Source organism: Patagioenas fasciata, chromosome 3 (assembly GCF_037038585.1).
Source record: "Patagioenas fasciata isolate bPatFas1 chromosome 3, bPatFas1.hap1, whole genome shotgun sequence".
Taxonomy (NCBI): domain Eukaryota; kingdom Metazoa; phylum Chordata; class Aves; order Columbiformes; family Columbidae; genus Patagioenas; species Patagioenas fasciata.
Window position 1 is genome coordinate 4,942,308 of NC_092522.1, and position 26,743 is coordinate 4,969,050.

General features: G+C 39.4%; 1 protein-coding gene and 1 long non-coding RNA gene across 16 annotated transcripts in view; one reads left to right on the forward strand and one right to left on the reverse strand.

The window, feature by feature from the left end:
- Nucleotides 1-2,145, reverse strand: part of LOC139827493 (uncharacterized) — a 51,044-nt gene extending 48,899 nt beyond the window's left edge. For all 4 annotated transcript variants that reach the window (XR_011738075.1, XR_011738074.1, XR_011738073.1 and 1 more), the window contains exon 1: nt 745-2,145. This is a non-coding gene — a long non-coding RNA (uncharacterized lncRNA). The remainder of the gene's footprint in view (nt 1-744) is intronic.
- Nucleotides 2,146-2,219: 74 nt separating this feature from the next.
- Nucleotides 2,220-26,743, forward strand: part of PLCB4 (phospholipase C beta 4) — a 183,742-nt gene continuing 159,218 nt past the window's right edge. For 6 of the 12 annotated variants that reach the window (XM_065833746.2, XM_071805674.1, XM_071805673.1 and 3 more), the window contains exons 1-2: nt 2,221-2,354; nt 20,407-20,466. The gene's annotated coding sequence lies outside the window, so the exon portion shown is untranslated. Of the gene's footprint in view, nt 2,355-2,612; nt 2,637-6,672; nt 6,754-20,406; nt 20,467-26,743 lie in introns of those variants that run through there. The other 6 variants (XM_065833748.2, XM_071805668.1, XM_071805671.1 and 3 more) reach the window with 4 other exon arrangements.

Sequence of the window (26,743 nt, forward strand, 5' to 3'; positions counted from 1 at the left end):
GATAATAGGCCTGAATTTTACCCTGCAATAAAATCCTCTTGCACAGGCAGCCACGACCTATTGTCATGTAGAAACCATTTTGGAGGATAAGAAATCATGGGAAAAGACAGGCAGTGTTATGGACCAGAATAACAGTGTCTGTGCTTACAGCCAGTGAAAGCTCTAGAGGTTTGAACACAAACCACAAAAGTACTCCTAGGGAGAGTCCAATACTATTTGCTAGCAAGTAAACCATTATGCCTCACTGGAATTAAAATATTTTTATTACTATTTTTATAATAATTTACTTTATATGTACCCAATGGCAAAAAGAAAAAAAAAAGCAATGAAAAAGAAATGGAGCTCTTCATTTGTATACCTACAAATGTATCCATTTCATCCATTTTGAAACGAACTCTTCTGGAACCACAAACAAAACCCTCTTCATTAGCTCTCTGTCCATCTCACATTGAAGCTAATGTTCTCCATCTTTGATAGCTGTAACTGCTGCTCCTATATCCTGCATGTTAACTTGATCCCTTTAGCCCTGCCAGCACAATTGGCCTTCATCCAGCTCATGTGCAGGTTCCTTTGTTATTTCCTTCCCGCACCTGCTTTTGCGTGATGCACCCACCCTGAGCCTTAGCTGCAGCCTTGCTCCCCTTCATGTATTTCTCAAGCACTACCTCTACCACTGTGCCCATGAGGAATTTCTAACTGAGTAGACATAAGCAAATATGAACATCTGCTTAAAGTAACACTTGCCTCAATTACGGAAACCCCTCAGTCTGTAGGTCGGCTGTGCTGACAGGCTGTCCCTGAAATCATGCATGATCGTTGCTGTTGTTCTCGGTCACACCTTTGCTTACTTTTCTGTGGCCGCTCCAGGAGCATGATGTCAGCTCTTGAAGGCAGAATAATTTTTATCACATCCCAGTACAGCACCTAGCACCAATGGGGAGGTCTTGTTCCAAGCTGGATATTTACAGTTTACAGTACAGGATAACATAAACATTGCCATTTGCCTGTGGAAGCTCTGGCTGCTGCGTTACCAGATCGGGTAGTTTGTGGCCATGCAACACTGATGACTGTTTAGCAAAATTATTTTAGCTTTTCCTCCACTGTCTTCTCAGCTCACTCGTGGTAAAATCTCCAGGTGTAGGTGGCCACCCCTCCTTCCTTCTGAGTGCTGCTGCTGGTTCTTGGTGTCAGTGTCCCTTTGGGATGGCTGAATTGCAGGCCCTGGGTGGCCAAACTTGACAGTTCACTATTAAAGTCCAAAAGGGCAAGCTGTAGGAGAAAAGGGATGGGGAGTCTGCTTTGGCTGCAAAACTCAGCACTTCGTGGGTCATTTTTCTTCACACGAAGGAAAGCACTTCTCGTAAAAATCACAAGGAGAGAGGGAAAATTGAGACCAGGCACACGATGAGAGCAGAGGAGCACAGGGGAAGGCACAGGGCGGTACATGGGCAATCCGTGGCAGCGGTTTGCAGCCAGTCACGGGCTGTGAAAGGGATGGAGGAGGATATTCGGAGAGGGAATCCCGGGCTCCTGACCTCAGCTTGCTTACCCAGCGCCGAGCCTTCTCTACTACTCACTTCAAACAAACCCCAAGGAGTCCAACAGTAATTCTGAGACAAAAAAAAAAACTGTGAGAGTTTGGGAACCCTCCAGCGGCCTCTGAAACATCCCTTTTTCTCTTCAGCCGTGTGTTATCTGCGATGAAGGCAACAGGCCTGGCGGGGGCCGGGAGCACACGGGGGATTTCCTTCGTCTCCATTCAGCCACTCTTTAAACACGTATAGTAAACACGGGCACGCTGGCGCGGGCATCCTCACAGAAACACGGCCCCCGTGTGCTGTGTGTGTACGTACATGCACGTATGTGCGGTGCAGGGCTGAGGGAGCCCGGCCGCGCCCGGGGCCGCGCAGGCGGAGCTCCGCGCCCGCGGCCCCGCCGCCCACTTGCCATGCGCTGCCCGCGGCCCTGCGCGGTGGGGGGAGCCCGGTGCCCGCGTCCGGAGGAGGAGGGGTGAGCGGGTCGGCCCGCCCAGGCCAGGCGGCGGCTGTGGCCGTGGGGTTTCCCCCTTCTCTTCCGCGTTTCTCCGCGCTGCGGGGGTTGAGACGGGTGCGGCGGCGGGGCCGCTGGAGCGAGGGAGGAGGGAGCGGAGGGGGAAGGAAGGAAGGAAGGAGGGAGGGAGGAGCCGCCGGCGCTGTGAGGCGGGCGAGTTGCACACACACACACACACACGCACAGGCACAGTGTGCGGAGGAGGAGGAAGAAGGAGGAGGAGGAGGAGGTCGTCGCCTCGGCGCAGCCCCGGCACCCTGCGCAGCGCGGCGGGGCCGGCGGCGGCGCGCGCCCCGGCGGCTGAGGTAAAGGCGGCAGCCGGGGGCTGTGCGCGCGAGGCGGCGCCGCGCGGGGCGACCGTTGGGGGCGACCGTTGAGGGCGACCGTTGGGGGCTCGCGGGTCTGTCAGCAGCATCGCGTCCTTCACGGGTAGCGACTCTGCCCGTCTCTTCGCTCTGGGCCGTAACCTTGGGCTCCCCGCGCCTCCCGGGGCAGCCGCCGGGCGGCTTTGCCGGCTCCGGCTCCCGGCTCCCGGCCTCGGCTCGCCGGCCCTCTGCCTCAGGAGATGGACGTACACACACACACACGTATGTCTGCGTGTACGTGTGTGAGATTGTATAGATCTCTATGTATGTATGTATGTGTGTGACTGGTGGTTGAATTGTTCCTCTCATCTTCGCTGCCAGCTGTGCAGCTCGCTGTAGTTTCTGAGCGTATCCGGATTTTGTCAGTGCTGGGCGATGTGACAAATTTCTGTGTAGTTAAGTATAACTTTCTTGTAGTGTGTGGGGGGTTTTTTTGGTGTTTTTTTTTTGGTGGGTTTTTTGTGTGTGTTTTTTTGTTTGATTGTTTTTTATTTCCCGTCTTTTCCTCCTTCTTCCTTGGCTCACCTTTGAAGAGATTTTTGTTTGTTTTCTTTCAGATGCATTGAAAGGTCTCTCGGGTTACAAGTGCTTATGTTGTCTGTGTGTCCATAATTTGCACGGGTGTTTTTAAATCACTTACTGGTAATTTTCAAAGCGAGTTGCAAAAACAGTATTTCTGTTTTGCCAGCAAGGCTATGCACCGTATTTGATGCATGACTTTGAATTATGTGCAGTCAGACACCTGTTACTTAATACTGTTTATCCTTTCCAGTTACAGTTATCCAGCCTCAGACTTCTTTTTTTTTTTTTTTTTTAATATCTGAAAATAAATTCCAAATATTCCTTTATGTTGGCATCTGGTAGAAACCCAGGAATTCTAATTCAGTTGTGAGGTATATAATGTGTGTATGCTTTCTCAAAGGGAGATGATTTTGGAAAGTTATAGAATAATCTTTATCTCTGGGGGAGTTTATATAATGTCAAAGTGTCCACAGGGATGCCTTTGTAAGGAAGGCAGGCAGTACGGGCTACACAAAGGCAAAGTCTTGCACAGTATAAATCTTAAGTAAAGAGTGCATCATGCTCTCTTAGTATGTAAATAATGTTTGCATTTTTCAGACTTCACTTGATGTTACACCATGGAATTTTCAGTTTAATAATGGGAGTTAATGAGGATTCTAGGAAAAATGTCGCATTTCTGATGCCGCAAGAGGATGGAGCAGATTCTTTCATAACACATTTGTGTTTGTGGTTGTATTCTGTAGTTTACTAGAGCAGTTTTAGCAAGCTGATGATATTAGTCACTTACAGTTATTTTCTCTAACTTCTGAAAGTGTAATGTTGATAGTATTTGTAGGCTTTCTCTAGATGAAGGCTACCTAACATTGCTATGTATCGCAAAGTAATTATTGTTACATCGAGCTGAACAATTTTGTATTATACAGAGACGGTTTCTAAATATGAGTTGGGAGCAGGTTTATTCCTCTCTACAACTGACAACTTTGTAAAGTAATTAAAATAAATTACAGATTTCAGGGATGAGAATTCCCTTCCACAGCTGTTAATACCACTCTGCCTTCAACTGTCAGTTTTGATTCATCTCTTGATGATATCACTACAAACCAGGTATTAATATGAAAGTCAAATGTCTGGTGAAAATATAACTGCACGTAGCTGTCAAAATAAAATTTTAAGATCTGATTTGATTGCTAGATGTGGCTACACACTTGGTAGAGTAACAATGCCTTTTATTTTATAGACATGCACCCACGCACAGGAGCTTTGTTCTAAAACAGTATTTTCTGTCATGAATTTATGCATAACCTACACTCAGTTTTTTCTTAACATGCAGGAAAGAAAGAACCTTGAGGAGGAAGAAAGACCAAAAAGGGGAGGAGAGAGATTTCATATGACTTTCCATTACTGGCAGAGGAAATGCCTCCTTGTTATATATCACAAAAAATCACTGGTTGTGTTCTGCTTTCACCTTTTCTAAATAATGGCAAGTTGGTTTGGCTTGATATACACTGCTGACTTCTGTTGCAGTCTTTGGCCATTTGTTCCAGTAATATCTGGCTGTGATGATGAGCTTGGGGCTATGCTGTGAGTCTCTCAAGTATTTGCTACAGCTTTGTAGAAACTGATAGCTTTATTTTCACCAGGTTTCCGTACACTGTTTTGAAAACTTGTAAGGGTATAATATCTATGCTTACTGAGATGGCTTATCTTGTATTCTTTTTCGTTATTTAACTTGTCATTTTTTGTGGTCTACTTGCGTTGTTTAGTGGTTTGCTTTCCTTGGTGGTTTTAGAAGTTCAGTTGCTATGCCTTCCTGTTTGTAATTTGCCAGAGACTGAAGTCCGCAACTGCTGTATGAATATTTTCCTTAAATTAGTTCCTTTTCCAGGGGAAAGGGAGAAAGGAACAGAACAAAAACTTAATCCAGGCATTTTACCTAAGAGTGGCTAGTTGTGGAAAATTGATACCTCATTGATTTCAGAGAAGGCTGATTTCTTCTGTAGTTTTAATCATCTGCCCCATTAGATTCAGGGAATTGTTTTAAATTAGTTGAGAAGTGAATTTTTCCAAGTCATAAAATCTCTGGTTGGTTGTTAGTGGAAATCATTATTAAAGGTTTCATAAGCATTATTTGTAGGATGGCTAATGAGTAGCCTGGGCTTAGTTCCATTCTCTAATAAATAGGTGCATTGTGCTACTTCCAAAATTGCAAAATCGATGACTTGAGTTCATTTACTAATTTTGCAAGATATGTAATATATCCAGTTTTTGGAAGACTCTTTCATGTCTACAGAAGTTGCACATGGTGGAGATGTTTATGAGCCAGACTCCGAACTCTTCAAAAGTTTTTTGATTATACTGTTTAAGATGTTTTATTCTTATGAAGGATGCACACATAGCACTTACCACATCAAAATGATCTAAGTGCATGCCTCAAAGGCTCAGATAAATTTTTATTTCCTGGGACTTTTTGAGAGTAGACTTTGTGGTCCTTTTGCTGCTGGGGGAAAAGTGTGTGTTGACTTGACTTTGTTGTGTGTTTGTTTTGGGTTTTTTTGACTTTGTATTCCGAGAGATCTGACCTGTAGAGGGTTTGCAATGGTATAAATACCCAAAATACTGCACTTTGGCATTAACCATCCTGCTTTGCTTGTGTTCTCACCGTGTGAGCACTAAGCTGTGAAAATCTATCTCGTTGGTCCTCACCCATCTTCTTACAGTAGTGGTTTCTGGCAGCTTTTTAAATGTGGATTAAGAGTCTTGTGAAACTGCAGGAGAAAACAGATTCCCAGCCATTCTGGTATTAATTAGTTAATATGACTAGTAGGAACTTCCATTTTCCAAGAAGACACACTGGTATATCTCAGTGCCTGGAATAGGGCCATAACATGGGGAAGAGTATCAGGACAGCCCTTTCATAGCTGTCCTCAGAGTGCTAATGCCAGGTCTCTGTAGTTTTCAGAGCGAGATACTCCCATGCGACTTATGTGAGGCACAGAAATAGATGGCGCAGCACAATTGTGGTTTCAGAGATTGCTTTCCAGCAGAATTCTGGATGATGATTTGTTGATCTTTTCCCTGTGAGATGGTAACTGCTGGGGGCTTCGAGAAAAATCAATACTTAACATGCCCTTCTTTTGAAGACCTACATGAGCTTGCATAAGGTAGTGAATTGCTGCGGTTTCTTTTGTCAGTTCGGCTATACAAGTCATTTTAGGTATCGTCCACTGAATGAAGAACTCATTAAAGCTGTACCTGAGCAATAGCAAAAGAATCCTGATTTTTGAAGAAGAATGAAACAGAACACTCTCCCACTTTCCACTGAAGAGCCCACCCTTTAGACAGACTGTTACTAAGTTGCACTCTCACGTTTGCCATGTGACTAGGCTTGGATCAATGGTATTGGTGAATGGGAGTAATGTTTCATTTGAACTTTGGAGTTCTAAGAAACACCAGTCCGTCTTTGTGTGGGAGAGAACCTATTCCTGGGGAGTCGTGCAGGTGTCATTGAAAGGTTATATTGCCTTCATGTAGTATATGGTCATGAAAAGAGAGAAAAACAAGGTTGTCAACTCTTAAGGCTGCTTGCCTTTTTCATGGTTTAGGTTTCTGTGGCAGATGGGGCTCTTACTTGGATCTCTCTGTGCCTTCCCATTCTTTTCCATTGCCAGTTACTGACCTTGGGCTCAGTCTTGACCCTGCGACCAATGGCTAATAGCTGCTCGTAGGACAGATGGCACAGATCACGAAGACCATAGATAAGCATGGAACAGTCTCATTTGTTCTTCCTGGTTTAATGACCAACTCATTTAATGAGTAGGTGAGTCCATAATCTGACTTTCTGCAATTGCTGCATGCTGTCTGATGAAAAATCTATTCTGTAACCAGTAAGTGCTTCTAGTGCCTCATCTTGCGTCTCTTGCTTTCCTTTTATAATAGCAAATAATCAAAACTTGACTTAAATAATAGGCAGCTATCATACACCTGAAGTCAGGGCCTTTCGATTTCATATGGAAGATGTTATCGTACCACCTTAAGGCTCTACACTTGGACAGTTAAGGGTCACCTGCTTAGTCTTTTCTCGAAATAAGAGCTTATTTCTTTAACCATTAACAATAACCAGGAGCTTTAGGCAGATGACACGAGACAGTCTGTTTGGAATGTGGTCTACTGTAAGGACTGTTTGTGGAGTTCTTGAAATCAGTATTGCTGAAGTAACCATGCACCTCTGCGCTCTCATTTCTGATGAAGCTGGCTCTATTCAGGTGACTTTGGGGCTCTCAAATTGTAGCTTTCTTTGTGAGCTAACCTTGCAAATTGCAATTTCAGAAGACCATGAGAAGATGTATATTATAGATGCTGAGTTCAGGAGTGACTGTTCAGATCGAACACTCTTCATTGTTCTTTTTCAGATGTTGTACTGATAAATGATGTATTAAAAAAGTTTTAATCTAGGTTTGGTACTTTTATTTTGTTGGTTTTATGTGTAATACCATCTGAAAATATGAAGAGATTAAAAATTTAGAGGTGTCATCCACCTATTAAATAGTTATATAAAAGCACTTTGTATCTGCAGTTAGTCTAGCAATATGTCATCTGAGAGAGAATATAAATTAAACTTCAGAAATGTTTACATGCACTGTGGTAAGGAGAAAATGGGTACAAAAAAGGGATTATAAGAACAGGCTATTTATTCTTGAAGTTACAGATAGTTTTCCTTTTCTAACAATTTCTATATTGAACTTGAGCACAAAATGCTCCTGCAAACTGGAAGCAATCAGGATGTTAGTGACTAGTAAAGGGGCAAAAAGAGTAAGGACTTGAAAGGCTAATAAAAAGCATCTATCGGATTCCAGTGATCTAGAGTTTCCACGATCCTGTGAACAGTGTAATGTAGAAAAAAAATAAGCAATAAGGGAGGTCTGTGAGAGAGAAACTGTGGTTTTGAACAAGATATAATATGTTGAATGAAAGAGCTTCTCACAAGAAACCGGTAATTTTTATTCCTTGATCTTTTAGGCCACTCCAAAACTCTACAGGGTTTTCTGCTCTCGTTTTTCTCCTTCTTGAACATATTTATTTCCCTTGGCTGAGATTGCTGTGTGTCTCATATTTACTTTTTGGTTTTCCTTCCTAAACTTGGGGAGATGTTTATATTGATGTTGCTGTACGTGCTATACTTGTTGCATGTACAGATCTTGTCTACTCTACTCTTAGCAGAGGCTTTGTTCTGGATTCAGTATGCTTGACTGTGTCTCTGCCTTTAGACATCTCTACTACTGCTGCAGCTGCTAAAAGGAAACATAGGTAGGAAGGAGTTGATAGCTGTAGTAAGAAAAAACAAACAAAACAAGCCCATACACAAACCCCAAACAACAAACAAAAAATCCAAACAAACAACAATTTTGGATATTGCTACCTTTATGCAAGTTACTTTGTTTTGTTACATAGACATAATAAGGACATTTTGCTCTAATTCTTACAGAATTCTGCTCAGAAAGGAGTGAATGGAAATGGAGGATGAATGCTGTATTGGGAAGCATAAAATAGAGGCATGGAGTTGTTACATTGACTGGGCTAATGTGATCTATTAAACCAAACAGCACTGATATAATCTTTTTTATGAAGGACCCTGATCAGGGAAGTAAAAGCATTTTTGAAGAAGTAGGGGCAGAGATGGGGAGAGAGGCTGATGAATTCACAGTAGGTTTATTTGTAGCATATTGAAGCATATTTCTGCGAAGGGAGAGGTTGGGTGGCATGGTGTGGTGATGAAATGGATTGTGTATTGCTCCTAAATCTTGACTGCAAGGCAGGCAGGAGCTGTTGGATGATTTGATTATTTATTTTTTTTTTCTTTAGATACAGTTCTTGAGGATTGGTGCAGATTAATTGGGCTCTCTGTGGGATTCAGAGAGCTGTACTGCATGTCTGACATCAGCAAAGAATAGACTGAGTAATTATTGCTTTCTGGTCTTTTAGTCTGTGTTATTTGTGTATGGCTTCCCTAGCAAAATGTGCTTAGGAATAATCGTCATATATTAAATGACAAGGGAAGATGGAATGTGATTGCAGGTATATCAGAGCAGCTTGCAAATTAGGTGCTGCAGTCTGGCATAAGAGCTGTTAGTTGCAGGTAATGTGAACACTTCAGCATCACTGCTCAGCTTGTAATTTCCACACTGGAAATCTCCTGAATCTCAGAATGCTGCAGGTGCAGGGGAGCTCTCGGAAATTCCTCTCAGCCTGTTTGCCATCCCTCACGTAATATGCTTATCTGCTTTGATTGGTGAATCCCCGTGCTGAAGCAGAAGGTGGGGGATTCTGGAGACAGGGAGGAGGGGAGGAGAGATGTGACCTGAAGAACAATTGAGGGCTAGCACAGGCAGTCTGAGTGGAGAGGAGATTCAGCTGCTGCTCGTTGACCTGGGGGGTGGTGGTGCCATATTCTTCCAGACACAACAGCTTGGGCTGTGAGACCCTGACAAACTGTTCTGCTTGCTCTAAAGCTAGAAGTAGCCCCTGCTGTACATCTGCATTCACCCTGGGGAATGCCTGTTGGTCCAGTAATCTCTCAGCTGCAAATGAACTGATACAGTGATTTCCCTCCCTGCCCTCCCCACCCCCCACCCTTGAATCCTTCAGATCTGGCAATATCTAGTAGACTCTGGCTGTACTTTTTGCTGATGCTCTGGTTTTCAGCTATGACATCATAACAGCTTTTTGTCGACCTGTAACTATAGCAGGTGGCAGGGAAGAGAACTTCTGATAAGGCCTTGCCCCAGGTCAGAAGAAAACAGTTTTTCAGTTGCACAGGTTGCTGCTTCTCTGTGTTCAGGTATCCTTGGTATAATTTTGCTAACCTCAAGCAGACTCTTGTCTACTTGGATTCATCCTAAAGTATTGTGTGTTTGGCTCTGCATGCATTTTTTTTTTTCTTCCCAGACTGAGAAAGTACTGGAACAGGCATATATGCCTAGCCTGTCCAACAGCTATTGATAAAATGGTCTCCTTTGAGATAGCCTGATGAGAGTGTAAAGCTAACTAGGAAAAGTAATATAGAAATAATTAGTAACTGTGTGCCATTTTGTGTGTGTCTTTATACAATAAAATGTCTTAAAATTAAATTAGTCTTTGCATCAGGTAATGGAAGTGTTTGCACTGGTTTTATGGGAGTATTGCCGTCTTTTCCCTTGTTGAATTAATGAGGACTGGCACCTTGGAAGAAGCATGTGATACTTAACTGGACTTGCCCTAGAGAAAGTTACGAAGTTGGTGTGATGCTGATGAACTTGGTAACCTGTACTGGTACTTTTGTGAATGGATGTATGGGTTTTGTGCATAGGAGAGGGTACCCAGAATGTCTCTCTTGCAACCTTAGCTGCTAATTACCATTGCATTGAAAAGCAAAGACAGCTGATGATCACTTAGTTTTCTGGATTGAGCTGGTAGTAAAGATGTACAGATGCTTAGATGGATAGGAAAAAGAAACAGCAGTATCAGTTTCTGCATTTTGCTTTCATCTCTCTAGAGAGCTGTGTGATCATTACTATGGAGAAATGTTGAGTGTTGTTGCTATTGCATGTTTTTGTTTGGTTGGTATGGAAGGTATAAATCTTAATTTCTGCTAGTCTGGTCGAATTCATTTAGAAGGGTTCTTATTAATGAAGTCTGTACTGCAAAATTGTGGTCCCTGTGTGGATAGGGGAATCACAGCTCACTTAGACATTTATCCAGGAGTCCAGATCACATATGAAAAATTAATCACCATTTCTCTGCTGCATCTTCATTTTCGGTGCTGATCCTTTCACTGAATTGCAGCCTCAGAAAAAATAAAATGTGCTGATTTTTGGCTATGGTGACAATCCACCAGTTGATTTATTCAGATTTGTGGTGGGGATTTTTTTTTTTTTTTATTCTTTTTTTAAAGGAAGATAAGATGTGTTTTCAGAGTTTTGTGTAGATCCCTGTGTGCTAGTTTCTAACAGCCTTCCCCTGTGGTGAACTCAATGCCTTGTGTAATGTAAATGCATTTCCAGATTTGGGGGAATCAAAAGTATATGTTTGTAGTTAATTCTTTCCTATACAAACACATATTTATTTTGTAAATGTGTCTTGTATTTTAAAACACATGAGGTGGAAACTATACTTACATGAGTAGCTATGAATTGGCATGAATTAGAGTACTTTAAAATAGTGAGCCTTATTGCTGGTTATATTTTGTCATATAATGATCTTTGTGACATCAACTGAAACTTTGTAAATCAACCGAACCAATGTGTTGAGAAATGCGTGCTCTGATTTATATATATTTGATTTAGTTATGCTTAGTTAAACAAACAGTGCCCTATAATCTTAACTGATCTCATCCTGCTTTCATTTCTGATGTATCGTTGAAGGGACACTGTTCACTTTCATCTTGTGTAACCACCTCCCCTCTACACAGAACAACTGAAAATGAATATTGTGAAAATGAAGCTATAATTTCAGCTCTCAGATATTTTGTGTGTTAAAAACATCTATTGAATTGATCTGAAATTATGCAGAAAGATATACAAGTAGTTCTTAGGCAACTTTGAATCATCAGGTGGTTGATACAGTTTTCCATGATTGAGGTGCTGAGCAATGTGGCAATTACTTTAAGGCTTTTGAAAACTGGAAAACAGTTTTTGAATTTCACAGGTGTAGGTGGCAGAGGGAATTACATTGCTGTGTTGACCATTGCGTTATACAGTTTTAAGCAGTTGGCTCCATCCCACTGTAATTTAGTGTCAGAATGTTTCCTGTGTATTTTCATGTTTTTGTTTTTAATGGAGTTGTTTTCTTTACAGAACACAATTTTAGTACAACAAAATATGAGATTTTCCAGTTGTGCAAAATTACATTAGCCTTTTTGGGGCTTAGTTTTTTTTAATTATTTAATGTTTTATATTCCCTTGATAAGGACTGATACATAAACAAATAACCCCTGCCTTTAGCATCATTTAAACACTGATGAAAACCTTCATAACTAATTTGAAACTTTAACCAAAACTTGAATTGCAAAGATGTTGCTTTGCCTTGTTCTTTTGAAAGTTCTGTAGAGGTATTTCTTCAAAGTGTTATAGGTAGTAATTATCAGAGTAAGGTGTCAGCTTTGTTAAGAGCTGTAAAACTATATACCTAAAACTTGTAAAATTGTAGACCTATAATATTTGTTAAGTGAGGTACATCTCTTCCTTAAAAAGTAATATGTAATTTAAATTATAATTGCTCTTCTGGTAATATTGCTTAATTTTATAAACCATTACATTGAATCAGTTACTAGGAAGCCAACTCATCACTTCAGTTAAAAAGTAGGTGCTTGTGTAGACATGAAGTACGAAAAAATTTCTGTCTGTTTTTCTTTTTGCAGAAGTTGGGGAAAAGGTGATACTTCTCAGTTTTTAATCATGTAAAGAAATTCCTATTTAAAGATGACTAAAAATGGATGAATCTTTTCTTTTTTCCTTCTATCTCTTCATGCTGTCATCACATCTCAGGTCTTAGAAACTAAAGAATATTGTCTTAAAGGTTTTGATAGGGCGTGTTTTGCTTAGCTGAGTAGTCTTCAGTTCAGATGGTTATTAGCACATCTGTTAATGACTGCAACATATTTTAACAAAAGTTAAAAGTCCATGTTAAAAGTTTTAACAAAAGCTCTTTACCTTCAGCAATGTTTATTGACAAAGTGTGTGTGTGTTACAAGCATGTAACCTAAGTTTGAGCCTTGTATTCAACTCAAAATCACTTTGCACCTCATCCAAGGTGCCTTTTGGAAGGTTGTTGCTATTTATCTGCACACTCTTACTGTAATACTATCATGAGTGGGTTTATGCACAAGCAAGGATTCATAGGCCAAAACTGTGTGCCCATTTAAAAGCGAAAATAATAGAATACCTGACCTCTTGTGACACAGGAGGGATAGGGGCCTGGCCTGAAAGCTCTTTTGTTGGTTTTTGGTAATCCACCATGTAGTCTCCTCTGCCCTCCCCCTTTCTTTTGGATGTAGAACATATCTGGCTGTAGTGGATTTTTAAAATTGAATTTCTTTGTTCTAAACCAGGACTTGGGTTAAATACAGTAAAACACACACAAACCCACTGCTGCCAGTGTTCTGATTATGGTATTTTTCAATACGTATCTTAAATGTCATGATAATGCCTGGCATGAAGGCTCATTGTCTTGTGAACAATGAGATACACAACAACCTTCAGCAGTGCACATCAGAACAATGTGCATAATTCCAGCTTAGTCCTTAATTATGAACTGAAGTGCAGCACAATGTAAATGTCAATTCAGGAATGTTAGGTAGGTTTGGTATGATCCCTTAAGGATTCTTCCTTCATGTCCTAAATTGCAAGGTTTCTGGGGCAGGAACTATCCTTGCATTATTTATTTTATAGCATTTATTACAATGCAGCCTTTCTTAAAAAAAATGATTAATACCCATTTGCTTATATCTCAGATACTACGCTACAACAGAGTGTTTTTAATTAGAATATATATACCCTATTTTATACAAATTAAAAAGAAATGTCATCCCTGTTGTTCAGTTCAACATGCTGAAGTGTCTTAAAGTATAAAGCAGCTTTCAGAATTATTATGACAATTTTGTATCTTTTTATATTCCACTTTTTTAGTGTGATAAGAGGGCTTTACAGAAGCCAGCAGCGTAGGTGTTAGTAACAGCGCTTCCATTAAATTATGTCTTGACCTTGACTTGCAAATCAAAATGTAGCAAATCAGGGGCATGGACATACTATACCAGGGCAAACTCCCAGGAGCATAGCTTAATGTATGGAGCCAGACATTGCTCATACTGCTTAGATTGATGTCTCATGCAGTGTTAGAGACCATTGTTTTTAATACCTTTGTTAAGGAACAGATCCAATTCTGATTTATAGCCCAGCAGTAGCAAAGTTCCATTCCTCTCACTTTTAGAAGTATAATCTGATATAGGATATTTATCAAGCAGTCTTTTTTCATATAATCTTTGACACCAGTCTTCCAGCAAAAATGTAAATGTGTTTCTTAGTGTTATTTCTAGGTATGAAGGTTCCCTGTGTAAACCTTTAAGTCAGAGCAAACCTCACGGGCTTCTTTTATTTTTCGGCAGCTGTGTGCAGATAGTTTGAATCAGCAAGGCTTGCTTAAAGGGAAACTCTCAAGCTAAAACCATATATATATGTATGATTTTTTTTTTTTTTTCAATGAACTGAAGTAGCTGCAGACATCAGGCCTATCACTGAACATCCTTTTCAGTTCTAAAACTATATGGGTTGTATTACTTCTGTTTCTTCCCTCTTTTTTAGTTCTGTGAAAGGCAACAAAGAACAAACCCTGAAGAAACTTGACTGCGTAGTTGAAAGAAAAAAGAAATAGAAGAGTCTGGGCAGAAATTGCAATCTAATATAGAGAGCACATAGATCTAGAAAGATGTCTCAGCTATGCTAAAAATTGACACTTTGCAGTCTTACAACACTCAGTAATCTACTAGTGGTTCTGGAATCTGTTTTTAGGCATTGTACATACTTGTTCAAAATGCTTCTTCCCTCAGTGAATTTGTAATACCGGTACAGGAAGAGCCCAAAGCTGAACGCATTTTTTAGTATGTAGGCAACAGAATGTAAGTGTGAAACAATTCTAATTACATGTTGTAAAGTTCAGCCTAAAAATTGAAGCTGCATGTTTTAACAGTTGTCGGTCAAATACGACTACCAAGTTACTGGCCTCACTTAAGTGTAAGTTTTTACATTGTGCAACCTAGCACAGACTAATAATGGCTGCCATCGTAAGAGATTTGTTTCAATGAAGACTGTAGCATTGTGCCCAGGATGTTTGTACAATGAGGCTCTGTAAACCTCGCTTGCAGATATGTAATCCTTTGATCTGTTTACTGGACAAATGAAAAATTAAACTGATGTCTCCCATTTTTTTCTGCTTGGGAGAAACTAGTGGTCAGGAAATCTGGCTAACCCTATCAGATTTTGCCCCAAGACATTGCATCAGTTTTAAAAAAGAGGCATTGTACTTGCAGCTTAATGTTTAAACTTAGTGTCAAAACGTTATGGCAGAATAACGCAAACCGATAATGCAAATGGTTTTCTTGGGTGGATTTCAACTCCTGTTCTAGTATCTGGTAGAATATATTTACTTTCTTGCATTGAAATACCATGCTGTTTCCATCACAATGATGCCACTTTTAGCTAGCTGGTTGCAGCCAGATTCAGAGATAGTAATCAAAATTATTTTGAAATGTATCTCTGTTTATTACAGTGTAAATTTTTCTTTTATATTTCATATTATTCAGTGATTAAACATGTTTACTTTGAACAGGGCATGTGTTCTAGGTGGGTGGAGGCAAAATAAAATTGTGTTTAAGCCAGTTGTAATTTAATTTCAGCTTTGTACATTTTGTTGAGACAAGAAAAGCTGCTGGCATTTGGGCCTTGCAGTGCATTATGAAGTGACTACCAGTTCAGATTCTCCTATGGAATTAAAACAAATTGGAAAGCAGAGTAAGAAAGAAGAAGAGATATTTCTATGAATTAAATGTCAGTGTCTTGTGGTCTGCCGTCCTCTGTTGCTTTTGTTGATAATGACTGGTTATGTAAACTTCTTCCCACCACTTTCTTCTTGAACTTGCAGCAAAGCAGTGTTGTTGTGGTGTAACATCTACTAGCATAAAAATGGTTGTAAATCCACTGCTGCATTTTCACTCTGCAGCCCAGTAGGAAGGAAAGAAGGGTGGAAGATACTGTTCTTCAGTAGTACAGATGGCTTTAGTAATTAATAATGTTTTGTAAAATAGTTTAAAAAAAAAAAAAGTATAACTTCATATAGCTGCCAAAAAAGGGACTGTATGAAAAAACTGAGTGCATCTGTTTGGTACATTTGGAAGAGGAACATACCTACTATGATCAGCTATGTACTTTCACATGTGTTATGGGACAAAGAGGTTTGGATAAAACCGCATACCTATTTTGTGTTATTTTGCACAGTGCAGTGTATCTTGTATTATAACAGATACGTAATTATCTCTGTAAATATTCCAGGGGAAAAATAATGCTGGTTAATCCCTTGCTTTTGCTGTTATGAAGGACTGGGATAATATAAGTGTACATTACAACATGCTATGTTGGAGTTGCTGGACTACATCTCAAAACATGAATGACAAGAAATAAGCTCCCAGTTTTTGAAACACAAGGCACATCCCAAAAAGAATGACTGAGCTGCAGTAGGATTTCTGTGATGACGCTGAGGTTTCCCTGGAGACCTTAGATGATTGTGTTTTATCTTAGTGATTTAAAGTGCTGGCAACTGTTGGCTTGCTGGCCTGGAAGAAGCATCTATTGTCTTCTTACCTATTGCATGTCCCCCAATGGCTGCCCAGGTGTCTGTGATTGCCCCTTCATTTCTCTTTTGTTTGGATATGGTGAGACACTCCTGAACTTTACTCTTAGTTGGAGCGCAGTTTTTCATGAAAATAATTAATTTCATTGGCTCAAGCAGAGTAAAAGCATTTACTCATAATTGAGCTGGATTCTTTGTAGTGCTGTAAGTGAAATCTTGGATTGTTAAAGCTTTCAGCAGCAGAGAGTAATTCCATAGATCGAAAACCTCTTAAACTGCACCACAATAATTTTGGTTCCAAAGAATTACTACGGATGACTGTAAAAATAGAGTATTTATCTGCCTCCCCCATAATATGGCTATCCTAAAACATAGCTAAAACTACCTGTAGGAACTTCAGGATAGTCTATAGTTGTTACATCCAGGATACCCTGATATTTTGTGACTCAAATTGCAGATTGTGTCTTAGGCCTGATACATTTGCATGCTGATGAGAGTTTGTGGTACTGTTTTATGTTGTGCAAATGCTGCTGGTCTTTATGGCTGGGCTTAAATTATGTGGTTTTATCATATAATATATTCACTGTAGAAAGCAGACTTAAATATTTTATTATTAACAAATAATTCTGGAGAGCGTACTTAACTATTATTGATTGATATGCTTTTCATAAAGCATAATTTCTGGGCTCCAAGTTATTTGAAGTTTCTGTGGAAATAATCTGCCTGTTGCAGGGATTTGGTGTGCTGAATCTTGCTCAGCAAACACCAGGAAGTACTTTAACTTTTCATTTTGGTGATATCCACCCTGAACCTGAGTCAAGAACTCTCATGACTGCATGGCTGGACTCAGACGCAGAACTAATACTTATGTGTGAATTGTGTGTGGCATTAGCAGCAGGGTGTGTACTTTCTTTGTTTAATAAGTTTGAGTTAATTCAGTGAAACTAAATGCAACAACCCTTATTAAACCCACGTGGTTTATGAATATGTTTTCCATCATGGTATTCCTTTGGCAGAAATGGGTGAATTTTTTTTTTTTTTTCTGTTTCTGAAGTTATTGACCAATAATCGTGTTTAGCTGTGTATTTAGCTGCTTCTTTTGTCTGCATCTGTGAATCATACTGTCCAGTTTTTATTTACGTGGGAACAGACAGCCATATGCCCTGTAGTCAGTGCCATCTAGGTCAGTATCAGGGGAGAAAAGGTGCAGAGTTATCTGGTAACCGAAGAGGCTGCTGATTCTGTGAATTAGTATGTGAAATGTTCCAGAAAAATATGCCAGAGGGTCAAATTATGTAATGCTTCGAGCAGGAAGCCACGGAATTGTGTGTAGAGTGTGTCACCAGCAACAGACTGATGTCCCTGGCACGGCTCCACTCCAGGAAGGAGCTGAGGTTTCTCAAAGGCTTTACATGAGAATGAACAATTTGATGGCGTGGCCCTTGCTAGAACAGCTTGCCCTGTTGAAGGCAGACCCAGCAGCGCACAGCCCTGCTGCTAGGAGGCAGGGGGCTGATATAACATTGCTTTGGTAAGTGTGGCTTCCCACCCACAAGTGTATACCAGCTGGCATCATCTTATCAAAGACATAGTGTTAGGGTGAGAGTGATTTCTTTAATGTTTTTTGGTTTGTGTGTGGTTGTGGGGTTTTTTTCCAGATTGTGGGAAAAAAAAAAAAAAAGATGTATGAAGGACCTTTTTAGAAACTAAAGATCCAGATTCCTGTATAGGGAGTTTCGATGCGGAAAATATTAAAAAATCTGTGTCTAAAAATAATAAGCAGATAAAGCATGGTTGGCATTCCTTTTGCACACAAAATTAGTTAAGATTTGGTAGGTAATGACTGTTACAGAATAGGATATATTGATGAGCTAAAATTGTCATGTTTAAATTAAGAATCTAATGGTATTTTCCAAATTGAGTACTTAGACTTCACTTCTAATTAGATTCAGGCAAAAGGTCCTTATTGGATTTTAACGTTTCAGTCTCCTAGTGGGTAACTCACGGAAGTGCTCTTTGTCCCTAGCCAGGTGTCCATAGATGGAAGACATTAATAGACTTCTAGAAGTGTGTTCCTGTCAGGTCATACTCCCCGATCATTTCAGAGAATGGCAGGTGAAAAAAAGAAACATGTATGTTAGATCCCTGTTGATGAAAACTTGCTTTCTGCTTCAAAAACCAATATTAAAGAGAATTTTGATAAGCCCAGAGTCTCTGTGAAGGCTGTCCATCCTTTCAAAGGTTCATCGTGATTTACCTGAGGGTTTTGAAAACATAAGTCATTTCCCAGTAGGTTACTAGGGGGTTAAGTGACATGAAGAGAGAGACAGAGAGGAGGAGGCAACCCATATGGTATGTTTAAGGTGATAGGAAAGTTCAGGTGACTAGTCAAGAAATGAGTCTTGCTTTACTGAACAATAGTCAAGAAATCTGTGTTGTGGCCAGTAATGAACATTGGAGACTTCAGAATTTGATGCCTCACCGCCTGGTTAGGTGTTCAGTTGCAGTTGAGATCCTGTGGTGTCTATCTTGTTAGGTGTTCAGGAAGTGAGGAACATAAAATTAATGATCCTTTGCAAAAAATACGTATCAAGGTACTTAAGACCAGCCTATTTATTTATTTTTTAAAAAATTATATATATATATTTTTCTTTGCAACAGTGGAAAAATTTAAATGGTGGGGTTTTTTCTGAATAAAAACTGGTGAAAAGAAAAAGTTTTTTGGTATTTTCATAACTAAAAAGAAACTTTTTTTTTCATTAAGTTTATGAGATTGTACTCATCTGTTTACATGGAATAGGAAAAAATTCAGAGCCCAATGGCAATTTTACGCAGAAAGCTTTAAATTATTAAAACCAATTGAGAAGCAGATTCTATTTCTGGTATGTGCATTAGGTATGGTATGATGCTACTAATTTCAGTGGAGCTGTGCTGGATTTTACTCTGATGTAACCATATTGAAATTTGACCACAATCTGCAAGACAACAAAAATATCTGAGGTGTATATCCCATTGCAGACTAGTAGAGTAGCTTGCATGCTTGAAAGTATTTTTGTAATGTCTTCGTTTTTCCAACAGAAACATGTTTTGAATAGTGAGTTTATTTTAGTATTGAGTTGCCTTTAGTTGTCCCCAGAAGTAAGTGTAAGGACATTTCTGTGTGCAGCTGTAAGGTGGTAGAAGACCCAGTGATACCTTGTCATGTAATGGTGAGCTACTGAGGCAAGCCTGAAAGTGTGGTTGCAAAATGATACAGTTTTAGGCACTAAAACAACAATAACAACAAAAAAATATCAAATAATGGCAGTGTGCAGTCTTTTACTGGAAGAGCGCACTGTCAATATTTAATGAGAACAAAGTACCTAGATGTTATCCTCTCAGAATTGCTGTTTATGTTTTGGAAAAACTTCTGGTTTAATGGAAGTTTTAGGCAACTTTGGGAGAACTCAACAGAACAGGAAACTATTTTCTTTAACTACTCTCATTGCTGTAATTGTGATTGCCATGGTTCTCAGTCCCTCTAGTGTGCTACTTCGGGTGTTTTTTTGCACCATGTGTTTTCAAGGCAAACACTAGACCTACAACATGCTTTGGCTTTTTTTTTTTTTCTTTCTTTCTCTTCTTCTGTACCTCATAAAACTTCAAAGGCATCAGATCAGATTTAATCCTGAGTATGCACTTAGTGGATATGCTCGATTTTAGGCTTGAATTATTTTAAAGGAGAAAAAAAAAAAAAAGAAACTTAATGGAAGAGTGAAAAATACAGATTCTGAACTAATGTGTAGAAGCTCTTAATAGAGATTTATTTGAAAGAGCTACAGTTAATTTCATATTATTTCAATGCTGAACACACTTGTTATTTTTTCTTTTAAAACGTCTTATCTTATAATATGTCAATTTCTAACCTAAATTGGGATTTGACTTCACTTTGTCCTTTTCATTCTGTTTTCTGTAAATCTGCTGCTTTCCTTTTTGCATGTCTGTTGTGCTTATATCCGCTTTAAGCCCTCATACAAATTACTTAGGCATAGGTATGTGTTCTATTAGGTATTTAAATATTAGTATGCACAATTAAGGCTTGTTTGTTTGTTTGTTTTAGGGAAAGGAAGACATTTTCTGCAATGGACACTTCTACAGAGTAATTTATGATTTTCAAAAGGTATGTGTTTTCCTGTTAACTTATTTTTACTAGATTATTTACTTCAGGTTTAAAATATGGTTTAATGTTTCAATGCTGTGCTGTTCATATTAGTAGAACAAGAAATGTATTCTGAAAAAACAATGATTGGGGTTTACAAGAGGAGAGGTGTTATTAGAAATTTAGGTCAATAACTCTGTGAATTCAGAGTATGCTGAGCTCTCCTGAAAACCAGATGCCCTGACACTAAGGAACTGTGTGTGTGAGGATGCTCAGTGACACAGGTGGATGGCAGCATTCTAGGTCCTCCGTGGACTCGTCTTTTTGTAGTAGCCTAACATTCTGGGAAGTACAGGTGAGTAGTAAGCTGATCTTTTGTTTCTTATCCTCCCTGCCCTGGCCTGACTAAACCACAGTGATAATTTGGAGCCATTCTTAAAACAGCTGCAAAGGCAATTTAAGTGCTCTAATCTCTATGTGATTCCAGCAGATTATTCTCACCTCCATTTTGTGGAAAACACTTCCCCCTTCCCCCCAGTTCAAGGTTGGGTCACTTGAACCTCAACTTATGCTCACTTCATGCATACTCCTAGACTTGAGTGTAGTTTTATATATCCCACTGGCATCAAGGTTTCTTACCCTATTGACTTCTGCTGTCTGAAAGCTGCCTTTTCTACAGAAGTGCCAAACAGGCACAAAATTCCCCTTGCTTTAGCATCCAGGCCTTGAGCAGGCTCAAAAGGGTTGTTGAGGCAAGTACTAGATTCTCCCTAATCCTGAGTGAGACCTCTGTTGGCCAAGCCATTCTGTTTAGCTTAATTGAGTTCTTTGCCCATCCTTACTGCGTAAGAGTAGAGCACTGCACATGCAAGTAGAGTGTAGAACTCTTTGATACTATCTGAGATGATTTCTCAGATGAGGATTCCAATTGCAGATAGATCTGCTCTAGAGGAATCTTTTGCAGGACTATTTCAGTGCAGGAAAAGTCATTGACAACAGAGGATATTGTTGTGTTGGTCTTCTAGAATTTTAGAATTAGAAGCAATGGTACATTGGTCATAGAGGCTGTTTTACGTATGTACAAGCATCACGTTTTCCACTTCATTGTTATTTGATCCCTATAATGTATACCAAAAGGATTTGGGAACTTGTTGCACTGTGACCTGGTGTTCTATCAGAATTGGTTTATTTGTAACTGATAAAAATAATTCTTCTGTGGGCACAAGTATGGTTTGATAAAGAAAAAAATTAAACCTACATTGGCCAGAAATATCGTTCTTGACAAGTAGAAGCTACTATAAATATTTTCTTAGCGCAAAAGTCTGAAAATACAGATAGCACTATTTTCTTATCCAGGTATAAGCAGTAGAACTACTAGAGACTTCGAATGAAATCACACCAGTGACAGAACTGCTGGGGTAATTGGCTCGTTTGTTCAAATTGATAAAGAAGTAGGGAATGAGTCAGTTTACATTGAAGAGCTATTGCATTTGAACATCTTGAATGCTTTCAAAATAAAACTCTACATAATAGAGGGAAAAGCTACTACATATGGAGTTAGGTGAAGAAGTTAGGGATGTTGCTTCTCATTTTCCACTTGGACTCATTTTTAACCGTTTAAATATAGCATGCATAAGGATATGCCATAGGTTTCACACATCATCCTGAAAGTGGAAGACTTCAAAAACTTTTGGAAGAGCAAATTCCAGAACTTCAGAATTTACATCAAGTAAATATGAAGACAATTTTTCTCAATAACAAAGCAAAACCAGAACAAAAATAGCCCAGGCTGTCACAATTTGTACAGTCAGTTTTAGGGTCTGAAAGCAGCATACTGTAGTTAATATTAGTTATGTTGAGGATGTCTGGAAGAGGTTTTTTGATAGCAATTAAATATTAAGTGAGTCCATCATGCATTATTGTCTGTTTCATTACACTGTCATTCTAGACAGTATTTCTTCAGGAGATGAGATCAGCCGGTCTGTCCTTAACAGGTTTCTTCTATTTACATTGTGGTGGGAGGACACGAGTGTGCAAATGGTAGATGTTGCCCTTATCGTTACACATCATTACCTCTAATCATGCTCCCTTTAATGCCATCAGGAGCTAGAGGAACTTTGACCCCTGTGCTATTCTGAAAGAGAGTGAGCTGAAGAGAGAACTAGGCAAAGAAAATTTTTTAAATAAACTATGGTTTCCAATACTGTTGGAAGGAAGCAGTGCTGGATCCCTGTCAAAGTGTATAATGTGAGGCTGGGCATAATGTTCATTGGGCATTCCTGACTGGAATAATAATGAAAATGTACTGATCATCACAGTTACCTCTTTGATTTTATTCACTGCTGCTTTTTAGTTGATTTTTATAGAGGTGACATAAGATCCCTGTGGTATTTCTAAAGGTTAGAATTGCAGATTTTTTGTGTAGATTAAAGAACAAAGTCAGGTTATTTCGCATGTGTATTTTTGATGAAATTACTCATGCTCTTGTGTGGGTACTCATGTGCCACTGTCTCTCAGATGGGGGGCTAAGAGCAGCATTCACCTCAGCCTCATTATCAAACCCAAGGGGCTGCTTAGTTATCACTGTATCTCATGCTTGATAAGAACCAATTACGTGCTGCCTGTGTTAATCCTATTTATGTGATTGTGTCCTTTGTCATTTAAAAAAAGGGTATATTTACATGGAAAATATGAGAAAAGAAATCGGTCTCTGGTTTGGGTACAGCCCAGCCTTGTGGAAAAGAGAGTCTGCTAATAATTCTGTTTAGGATTTAGCAGCACACTGGAGCAGTCACTGGTGGACTCTTTTTTATCCTGTGGGCAGGCAATAGTTGGATCAGATTGTGGTGGAAAAACACTAATGTTTTTCTCAAACTGCTGTCTGACTCCCTCTTGCTTTGGAAATGTTGAAATACCTTCCTGACTGAATGAAGGTGAAGGAGGGGAGGGATGCAAATTAGAACCATCACCAAAGATAAGTTGAACTGTAAAAGAAAGTGAGGATTCCCAGTAATAAAACACTGTCCGTTAATGTTTAAAGGTGTCATTGAATAATTGGATCTTCAGCCCAGATTTTATGAGCACCTAATGGAGGACTGGCTAGAATCACAAAAAGGAGGGCAGGAATATTAGGAGCTAATGTGTTAGGTGTATTTGTCTATGTGTATGACTCTCTTTTGTTTCTCTTTACCTGTTTCTGTATGTTCTGCAGTGGTGCAGTCTGTAGTCTTTGCTTTAAAAAAAAAAAAAATACTTAGTCTTATAATTACCTGAAACCTGTTCATCAAGGGGTCTGATGTACCCTGTCAGAGTGGGGGCAGAGTAGCTGAACCTAAAGGTTGATAAAAAGGTGGAGGTGAAATGATGCATCTTCGTCTTTTATTCAAGAAGATCGTTAACAGATCACTTAATCATACCATTGCAGAAGTTTTTCGTTCCCTTTGTGATTGCAAAGACTGGCTACTGGCTCTTCTAGGTTCTGAAAGAGTATTGAAGCTTAACAGACTGTGTCTGCTATGATCTTTAGAGCTAAAGCAACTGCTAATTTTGCTTTAACAGTTGAGGGAGTACTTGGTAGATTTGTGTGACTAACTTGTTCGCATTTCTGAGGCCTCCAAAATAGTGCCATATAGCTACAGATGGCATCTTGTAGCTGTCAAAGTACTGCAAGTGCAACCACAAACACTGTTAATGTGGTGCTGTGCACACCAATGTACTTGTAAGAATTATCTACTATAATTTCTATTGTTACACTCCTTACTTGCTTTACTTGAAAAGACCAAACCTTGATGACCTTCTCTGTATGTAATCTATCTGCTACAAGTGCAGAAATATTTGTGCTTGTTTTCCTCATTCTAGTGTGGGTCTGTACTGACTCCCTTGTCACACCTGCTGAGCTTATTCATTTAAATACTGACATAATTGAGGATGGGTTTTAGTCCTAAAGTATTTGCTTTCTGGTAATTTTATGAGGCATGGTAACTGCTCCTAAAATGGAAGTCATGCTTTATAGGGGAGAATAAAAAAAAAAATTGCTTTCTTGTTAGAGACCAGTGCAATTTGCTTAGATTGCTGTTCTCAAACTCTAAAGGGTTTTCAATCCTAGCTTTAGACTGTCTCCACTGTATATCTTCTTACTGTCACTGATAAGCACAGCAATTAAGATACGTTGTGTGAGTATCCTCCATTTGAGCTGAATTTTGCTCCCTAGCATCTGTTTTGGCCCTGAATCTTACTACTGTTCTCTTAATCGGGTCCATTGACTCCTACAGCCTGCTTCTTTGTACATGTTATCTCTGGCTTCTGGTAATTGAATTCTTTTAGGTCTGAAAAGCTATCTGCTGTTTGTAAACAACATGCATAGCTTATTTAGGTGGAGTATACCCTCAGTTTCCCTTCGGATGGACAGTGTTTTCTTTATAGAAGTTCTCTTATTCTTAGCACATTTCTAGGTCAGGAATGCTTAAAATATCTTCTGTCATTAAAACTTGGAGTCAACAGTATAAAACAAAAATAGAGAGGCAAAAGAAAAATAAATGAAGCTCACTGAATCCAGATGAAGCATTGTTTTCAAAACATTCCCTGCTGTTTGTGATCATGTAGCCTTCATACTTTCTTTTGAACGACTCTTCTGTTTAGTTACAGCAAAATCCAGCAATGGTTAGACCTCTTTGGTGAAAAAGGTGAGCATGGAAGAAGCAGAACTTCTATATTGATGAAGGTCTCAGGCTGAGAAAAGTTGGTGGTTCAGAGAGGAGGCAGAGCTCTGGGAGCTAAAAAACAAGTACTAACAAAAGCATGCAGCTAATTTATGGCAGTAGTAACTGTCTCAGGTTCCCCGTAGTTTCATGTACATTTAAACTGACACTTCTGATAAAGAAAGTAGTCCCCAGTCTCACTCCTAGCCTCTGCATTTCTTGTCCCTGGATGCTTGTTCACACCAAAAGTCTGTGTAAGTAACTAGTGAATCAGGCAACTGATCTGTCTGAAAAGTCGACCTGCTAAATAAAATTCTGACAGATTATTTTTAACCTGGGTAAGAGAAGGCTCTGGGGAGCCCTCATTGCAGCCTTTCAATACTTAAAGGGGACTTAGAAGCAAGATTAGGACAGACTTTTTAGTAGGGTATGTTGCAATAGGACAAGGAGTAATGGTTTTAAATTAAAAGCAGGTAGATTCAGACTAGATCTAAGGAAGAAACCTGGTCTTGGATGGAAACGTAGACAGTGTGGGATGAACTGGTCAGAAAATGTGAGACATGAAATGACAGCTCATATTATTAGGCCTCGATAAAGCCTGAAGAAAGTGAAGTTTCGGCAAACCATTTTGTCATATGCAGGCTCAGCTCACTAAGACATACTGGGTTCTTTGTGGTTTCCCCTCTCCCCTGCCCTTTTTTTTGGGTTTTGTTTTGTTTTTCTTTGCCTGGATCATTTTCTTTCTTCCTTATTAGTGAATTAAACTGGCTCCAGGAGGAAACCAGAGCACAAGAGTCTTCTCTAGCTAACCAGCAGGAATGCGTGTCTGGAAATGGAGAGCATAGAATAGAAAGGAGTGGAGGAAACTTCCCTTTCTAGTTTCTCAATCTAAACTCAGACAGCATGACTCAGTGCGAAAGCTGAAGGGCAGTGGTTGCAGAGGCATAGTGAGTGACGTTTCTGTGTTCCAAAGGGATTCCTTTGCAGACAGGTCAGTAGGATCTTTGCCGTTGACTTCAGCTGAGACCAAGTGTATAAAAAAAGAGAGCAACGAAAAGAATAAGCAGAACAATCTGGGAGGTATGAGGAGAGCTGCAAAATGAATGAAGCAAGATAGAAAAAGTGGTAATATAATAATAAAGCTGTCAGGTGTAGGAAATACGTATGTGGTGGGGAAGAAAGCAAGAGGTCATATGCACTGCAGAGTTTGGACAAAATGTTTTATTAATTTCTGACTCTCTTCTCCCATTGAAATTATTTGCCAACCCCTAGTATTGATACACCAAGATTATTTGCCCAGTAGATTTATTTTGTTAAACTGATGTGTCGTCTTATGCCAGATGAATATTGCATTCATCTTTAGCTCTTACTGTTTTCTGATGAAGCCAAAAAGAAAATTATTAAATTGCTTCCAGAAAACGCAATGTATTTAGAAATAATTTTTTTCCTTTCCTTCCAGTATTTTCAACTTCTCTAAACCCGAAACTATGGAAAATTTCAGAGGGATGTTTTCTCTAATTACATTTGTGGTCTGGTTTAGAGCAGCAATGCTCGGTTGACTGTTTAAGTAAACAGATTCTAATCAAAAGCAAAACCCTGTG